The sequence below is a fragment of the Ipomoea nil genome, unplaced genomic scaffold (genome assembly GCF_001879475.1).
Source record: "Ipomoea nil cultivar Tokyo-kokei standard unplaced genomic scaffold, Asagao_1.1 scaffold0519, whole genome shotgun sequence".
Classification (NCBI taxonomy): domain Eukaryota; kingdom Viridiplantae; phylum Streptophyta; class Magnoliopsida; order Solanales; family Convolvulaceae; genus Ipomoea; species Ipomoea nil.
Window position 1 is genome coordinate 2,340,376 of NW_017616947.1, and position 8,318 is coordinate 2,348,693.

Here is an 8,318-nt window from a genome sequence, read left to right on the forward strand (position 1 = left end):
TATCTAAAATCTAAATAAATCTAAAATTTTAATATAAAGTACTCATATTGGGCACCTATCTTTTTCTTTAATTCTTTATATATAATATCTTTATCTAATCTAATCTAATCTAATCTAATCTAACTCTATAATAAAGCAAGAAGTTTTTGGCAAAAAGTTTTTCCACCCAATTGATACTACGTCGTTTTGGAGATAGAATATCTGGTTAAATTAAATGGTTTAATTAATTGCTTTTGGTCATTAATTGTTTTTATAAATAGTTTGGTTGTTTTTTTGTATTACCTATGCATCTATCCGTGCGCTAATTAAATGCCTTAGAAAAGCAAGAAGTTTTTGGCAAAAAGTTTTCCCACCCAATTGATACTACGTCGTTTTGGAGATAGAATATCTTGTTAAATTAAATGGTTTAATTAATTGCTTTTGGTCATTAATTGTTTTTATAAATAGTTTGGTTGTTTTTTTGTATTACCTATGCATCTATCCGTGCGCTAATTAAATGCCTTAGAAACTTCCTATGAAATCGGGAAAATCGAAGCGTTGCATACTTTAATTACGAATTTGAAGTGATTGAAATCTAATTGGAGACATCCTATTGAAAGGTCTTTTTGTTTCAAAAACCTCTTCGTTGTTCTGTAAAAGTCCTGAATAAATTCAACCTCTATATAAAGAGGTAGAATCAGTTAAAATTCAATCACAGATTATTGCGAAGAAGTAAACCTCTGTACAAAGACATATTGTCTTCTCAATACGTTTCTGTCAAGCAAATCAATCTAATGGTGGAGTTGAGGAGGAAGAGCTTAGGAGGAAGTTGGGAAAGCATGCATTCACGAGGAGGAAGAACACAGTTACTTGAAGGTTAAGGTGCGTTGATGTATGCATTTTTATTTGCTGAACAATCATCTGTCTACTTCTTGCTACGCACAACTGTGATATATAGAAATACAAAATGTAGAAATACCAAATGTAGAAATACAAAATATAGAAATAAAAAACATATATGTAATGTATTGTCTTTGTTCATTCTATATGCTGCCATAATCTATAAAATATTTATTTGTATTTTTATCATATAATCATATATATAACAAAGATGCAATATATAATTTCATGGATTATTGAAGAGGATGGAGATGGTTACTCTGATTAACAGTCCAAAACTTTCCAAAACACTTTAATATGAATTCTATTGCCATATCTATTTTCACTAACTCTATTTCTGTATTCTAAATTCAGCTTATGTGGTTAGCAAACCCTTTTACGTAGTATTGCCTCCATGTCTAGCTTGAGTTTTAGTTATGACAGATTTGAGGACCATACAACTAGGAGAATGATTATCAGTACAATTACTGATATTTATGAAAGGAGGGAGGTAAATTTTTATTTCATTTTAAAAAAATCTCTTACAATAAATAAAACACAAGGTCCTAACAGTTTTGGACTCTAACATATTTCATTATCTAACTGTTTGATTGGCAGTGAGGTGTTTTTTAGGTTCCCGCTATGGTATAGAATCTGGAATTTTTGACAGCATCTGAGATGAAGGGGACTTGGCCTACGGTTAGTGTACAACATTTAATTCCTTTTTTTCTCAATACTTATGGATTTCTAATCCCTTTTTAATGGTTTAGGTAATAAAAAAAAGTACATGCATGCACAACTCTGTTGTCTACTTACTGTCCTGAACAACTTGAAGTTAATTAGTTAAGACAAGGATTTTAGTCTTAGGAGAAACTGCTAGAAGATGATTCTCAAAATGATGAAGTTATATAGGTAAAGAAACCCTACAAATCAAACTGTAACTACTTGGTAATAGATCTATGTTTTTTGTAATAAGTGTATGTAATCTATGTTGACAGTAAAGTTACTGTAACAACTTTATTTCATACAAGAGTCAATATAATCATTTATCTAATTGTTCAAGATATTGTCTCTATAGGAGCAAATAATTGTCTTAAGTAATATTCTGTATTTTTAAGTGTTTTTGCAGGTCAACATACACAGACAAAAGTAGGTCACATTTAGCAGGCTCAAATAGCTTAAATATCACAGTTTCTACTTTTGTTCATAGGCTCAATAAAAATTTGAATAGTCAAATAGCTCAAATATCACAGCTAATATGATAGTCTTCAGCTGAAGCAAATATAGTGGTGGAAAATATTAAATGAAGTACCTTAAGTTCATTTGAATCTTCTCATTTAAATTCCTTCATTGTGTTGAAAATTAGATAGTTTGCCTATCAACTGGTGATATTAAGTTGTACAGCAGCTACAATGTCACACAAATCCATATCAATCAAGATTTTCCAGAATTCCATGAATTTAGATAGTATAAAAAATACAAAGCATGTACCTAGAGTCTTATACTTTAGTGTCCTACTGATGATAGCATACACATTTCTATGTAGGCTTAAAGGAGAGCTGACCCCAATGTGTAGCATTGTCTCCGTGACAAGTATGAGCAATGGCAGTGCACTTGAGGATTTTAGCTCAGGTCAAATGAATGTTCTGACCATTTCAGATGTATACCAAAGGAGCGAAGTAAGCTTTCCTGGTTGCGGTGTATCTTTATCCAAAAAAATATTAAACAGTTAGTAACATTTTTTTCCAGATATTTGCGTAAATGTCTAGGATTACTTTCAAGCCAATTGTTCATTTGGCACTTTTTCCAGATATTTGCGTAAATATCTATGGTTCCTGTGGCACTGGAATAACACTATACCAGTATTTCTTAAGTTAGGTACTATGCTTTGTAAATTAGGTTCCTCTTTTGCAAGTATGAACAGACAGAGGTCGGGAATGGAGACTTTGCACTGCTCAACCATGTGTTGAGATGGTCAAATGTGTCACATGGATATTCATGTCTTCATCTAATTGTTTCTCTAACCTACAAAGTTTTATATATTCAGATTCTTGGGCAGTAATCAAAATCAAAGATCAAGTCAATAATAGCATGCATTGTGACAATGAGTATCGCAGTTCAAGTATGCTTAACGTGGGAGGTTTGTAGTATAAGACAGAATATGATAGTGGAATACATACACATTCGTAAGTAGTATGTAGTATAAGCCAGATTTGAGAAAAAGTTTGTATTATGTAATAATTTGTAACTATTGGTACACATATAAGGAAATGCAACATACCTATGATGTAAGCTTTATCACATTTATTTCAAATGTTATTATATCTTTAATCTGTATTGACTTCTGGAAATCAACCTACAATAAAGAATTTAAATCTAAAATTAATCTACCTTAATATGCACATTGTAATAATTGGTACATTGCAACTTTATATGAAATAAATAATAAGGCAGAAAAAGGAAACAACAATCTCAGGACATTAGGAATTTCTCATTGTGATTTCTATATAGTTCAACTCTATTATGAGCATGCTTGGTTAGTAAATATGATAGGAAACAACAATCTCAGGACACAGGTAGTAAAACACAAAAAACTTATTTTGTCTGGCCTGAAAAAAAAGTACTCTCAGGACACAGGTAGTAAAACACAAAAAAAAACTTATTTTGTCTGGCCTGAAAAGAAGTACTGAGAAAAATGTATGAATGCTGTTCATTTTTTGCTCCATTATGAATTTATGCTTATCAAAACAATCAACACTTTCTATGAGAACACATATACTGCAAAGCCAAATATTTTATTCAAAGGAAAAGAACAAAGAGAAACAGTTGAACTTCATAGGAGATTTGCAGTGACATAATAGAATAATGTTTTCTTATTCTAATATTTTCTAATTTTCTTTTTGTATTAATCTGTTTACTTATTTATTTTAGTTACTAATTTGTTTAATTATCTATTTATTTTTTTTATATATGCCAAAGAATTGATCTGATGTGCACTAACCTGTTTTCTGTTACTAATCTGTTTTGAATCTTTAAATCTGTAACCTTGATATCTGCCTACTGTTCAAACCTCAATGATAACCAAGACAAGGATCTTATATCTAGGATGATTGAAGAAGATGATGAAGGAACTGAAGATTCTGCAAAGGTAACTAAACTTGGATGTGCTACTTTTATTGTAGCATATACAAAACATCTTTTAAAACAGTATATGAAAGTTGACTGCTCTAAATAGCTATGGTTTTAGGAAGGCTCCCAAGGTGACGGGGTAGATAGTCCAATCACAGCAACTAACAAGATTAAGTCAACTGAAGAGTCTGAAAATGTGAAAAGATGCCTGCTGGACCAGTTCTCTTCATCAAAGAATCTTAAGAAATCTAAAAATGTCCATGTGAAAGTAGAAAAAAATTGAGCTTGGTTTGTGTGTGATAGACAAAGTTTACTATCTTAGTTTTTTTTTTTTTTTATTGCCTTTTGGACTATTCAATTGGTAGCACTTTAAACAATGCTATCAATTTTCAGATGCTGTTTTTGTGATCATATCAGTTAATTGCTTGAAACTAAAATGCTCATTTTCTTTCTTTCACTTAATATTATATTCATGTAGACTTAATTTGTTAATTGATTAGTGCCCTAAGTGTTTGTATTATGCTGTTCTTTTCTATCACTTACAATAGATGCAGGATGCAGTGTGTAAGAAGTTAGGAACAGCAAAACATGAACACATGAAGAATGAAGTGGAGAGAACCAGCAAACATGGATCAAGAATGAAGATTATCTATTGTTTGAGTTGGGATGTAGTTTAGTATTTCTTTCCAAAAAGTAACTTTGTAATATAGCAAACTTTACTCTAGGTTGGTTTTAATAGTCCTCCAGAATTAGAGGTCCTAAGTTGGATGTCAATGATTTTCAAAATGTTCTGCTCAAAAATTGATCAACAATTTTTTTCACAAAATGTTATAAAAATGTCAAGAAATAAAACCTTGGCTAAAACATTTTGATGCACTTTAGACAGAAAAAATATTCAGACAAAGTTGGTAAAAGAAAAAGAAAAATCTTGGGCATCAGAATTATATTTTCATCATATGCCATGAACCTGTAATGAGAATGTTAGATGCTCTCATGAATGATATTATTATCTTCCCAGAGAAGGTAAGTGTCAAGTAATATGCAGTCAAGAAATGCTGTCAGAATGTACACCAACAATAGCCAAAAAAGAAGATTTTGAAATTACATACATTAGTGTGTTAGGATTTTAAACAATGTATCTTGCTATGCAAATCATTATTTGGCTTGAATGGATCTTTATAATCCATTCTATCCACATATATATATATATATATATATATATATATATATATATATATATATATATATATATATATATATATATATATATATATATATATATATATATATAGTTTCTACCGATGTAAAAGTATCCACAGTATACACTTAAGAAGAGGAAGCAACTATTCGAAAACAATGGTAAGTTTTCAACTGCTGAAGCTTCTTAGTAGTGTAAATTCGATTTTTGCAAGTTTCAGGGTGGTTTTTACATTCTTAGCAGTATATTTATGATATGAACTACATGGTCATTGTAAATATACAAAAACATATTAAATACTATGTCTAAATACCACAATTAAGATCACCAAATTGTCTAAAACAGATAACCCACATCAAATCCAGAGAATAAGAGTAATTAACATGCAAAAAAATCCAAACTTATTTGTTTATAAAACCCATAATTAGCTTTATTGACCCAGTGTTAAAACAACAGTTCAAATGGTTTTATGAGTACCAAGCAGCTATTAAAACATCCACAAGTTGAAGGCCATTGCAGAAATGTCCTTGCATGCTCCAGACCAATTTAAGTTATGCGATTTGGGGATTTGAGATACCCAAAAGTACTTTATTTCAATCCGTAGCAATTCATTCTAAAAATCAGTAAATGGAACTGATTCCAAATCCAGTGGGGCAAATTAATTTACGAAAACAATGAAAACAAAATACTTATCTGGGTCATGCAGAATACATGGCTCAAGAACAGCTTCATATGATTTTAGATCGTGAATCATTGTGGTTGAATAGCTCAATAACAGCTTCGACGAACAGATTTTATGGATTTGAGTAAAGTGCGATCGGAAAAGCTACCTAATACTACGCGCGATGTTTCAAGAAGGCTCAATAATCAGGTGTTTCCCGTCACTTGGAGTGAAAGAATAGATAAGGGGATGGGTTTTAGGCGTGATTTGGTGGTTTGAATGACGGACATAGCTAAGAAACGAGCGAGAGAGATGATACTATGGTGAATGGTCTGTAGTTTCCGATCCGGACAGCCAAAACAGACAATGGAATGGTTTGCAGCTAAGATATTACGGTCTGAAATGGCAATAGTTATGCTGTGCAACCGAATGCACCATGCGCATGGTGCATACGATGCAAAACGACGTCGTTTTGACTAAAAACGCGCGTTCCACTTAAAAAAAAAATTAGGTTCGATTCTCGGCAATAGCATTATTGTGGATATATAGTTATGAATTTCTGGATATATAGTTATGAATTTATGGATATTTAGTTCGTTCATTGTGGATATTTAGTTCATTCATTCACTGTGGATATTTAGTTATGAATTTATGGATATATAGTTATGAATTTCTGGATATTTAATTCATTCATTGTGGATATTTAGTTCAATCATTGTGGATATTTAGTTCATTCATTGTGGATTTTTACTTCATTCATTCACTGTGGATATATAGTTGTGAATTTTTACTTCATTCATTCACTGTGGATATATAGTTATGAATTTGTGGATATATAATTATGAATTTATGGATATATAGTTATGAATTTATGGATATATAAAAATGCTATTGCCGGGAATCGAACCTGATTTCTTTTGCGTTTTTTAACCAAAACGACGTCGTTTTGCATCGAATGCACCATGCGCATGGTGCATACTGTTACACAGCATAATTTGCGCTGAAATGGGTATGGGTATTGGACTTTGTTTATGGGCTATGTTAGAATTAAAAAAAAAAAAGAAAATATTATTGTTGGGCTGGCAGTTGGCCCTTTATTTATTTATTTATTTATTTTTTTAGATAACCCTTACATATATATATATATATATATATATATATATATATATATATATATATGTTTGTGTATAGATATTTAAGTCTATAGTTGTTTTATAGTGGCTCTTTATTCATAGTTGTTAATATGTTGGAAAATATCTTACCTGAATAAAGTTGTTAATATGTTGGAAAATATCTTATATGTTTACACATAGTTGACGTACATATTCAATTTCTTCGAATATTGATACTCTACCCATAGCTTCTTTGTTTCTGACGTTTTAATTGTTGAGTGCATATGTTGAGTATTTATGTATAAAATACTAATAAATGTTCATTTTCCTTTCAGATAACGATAATTTGCAATCATATGAGAGAAATAATGATATTACTATCACTTTTACTATATAAGTATTATCCGTGCATCGCACGGGTACAATACTCAAGTAGTATTATAAGTAACGGTAGGCGTTTTTATATAGTTTAAATTTATTATAAGCCCGCAGAAGGTATATACACATACATACATACATACATACATATTATATATATATATATATATACATATTTTATATATATATATATATATATATATATATATATATATATATATATATATATATATATATAGTTCCCATGCGATAGATTCATATTATAATAATATATTTTATTATTAACATTTGTTTATTTAATATCATTATGAACAGTTAATGAAGGTAATTGTACTATACACATAAGTATATACTTGGCGGATTTTGTCATACTAGATCTTCAGAGCAAAACTATACGCCGACACCAAGTAAAATTTGCTATACTTAACTATTTTTAATTTGTAGTTATTACTTTTAATTAATCGTTAGGTGATGGCTTATTTTTGTAAATGATGACTTATTTGTTACACAGTCATTGTGGATTGCTAATATTGGTGATGGAATAGTTGGGAATTCATCTGACGGTGAAGCCGATATTACTATTGCCGATCATTTATTGTTGCACTGTACTGATGATCCCAATGGTACAATTGTTGATGGCACATTTCCTATGTTTTGTAGTGGTAACACTGATTTCAACTATCTTCATAATCATGCTATTTTGGCTCCAACTCTGGATGTAGTAGATAGCATCAACGATTACATGAATGCTAAGAACATGGGTGAAGATAGGACATATTTGAGTTGTGATTAGTATGTAAACCTGATTCAGCTGGAGATATGTTATCCAATTTGCACACACCGGAGTTCTTAATTAAATGGATTGCGTTGTTATGAAGTTCCGAATCATGCTTTGACTATCAAGGTTGGGTTACCTGCGAGGCTATTGAGAAACATAGACCACTCTTTAGAACTGTGTAATGGCACTAGCCTAATTGTTACA

The 8,318-nt window shown here is 30.7% G+C and overlaps 1 long non-coding RNA gene across 1 annotated transcript; it reads right to left on the bottom strand.

Moving 5' to 3' along the window:
• Positions 1-567: 567 nt before the first annotated feature.
• Positions 568-5,185, bottom strand: LOC109174129. The gene is made up of 4 exons (XR_002053021.1): positions 3,140-5,185; positions 2,350-2,562; positions 2,171-2,265; positions 568-924 (listed from the first exon to the last, which is right to left on the bottom strand). It is a non-coding gene; the product is annotated as an uncharacterized LOC109174129 (long non-coding RNA).
• Between the last annotated feature and the right edge of the window lie 3,133 nt (positions 5,186-8,318).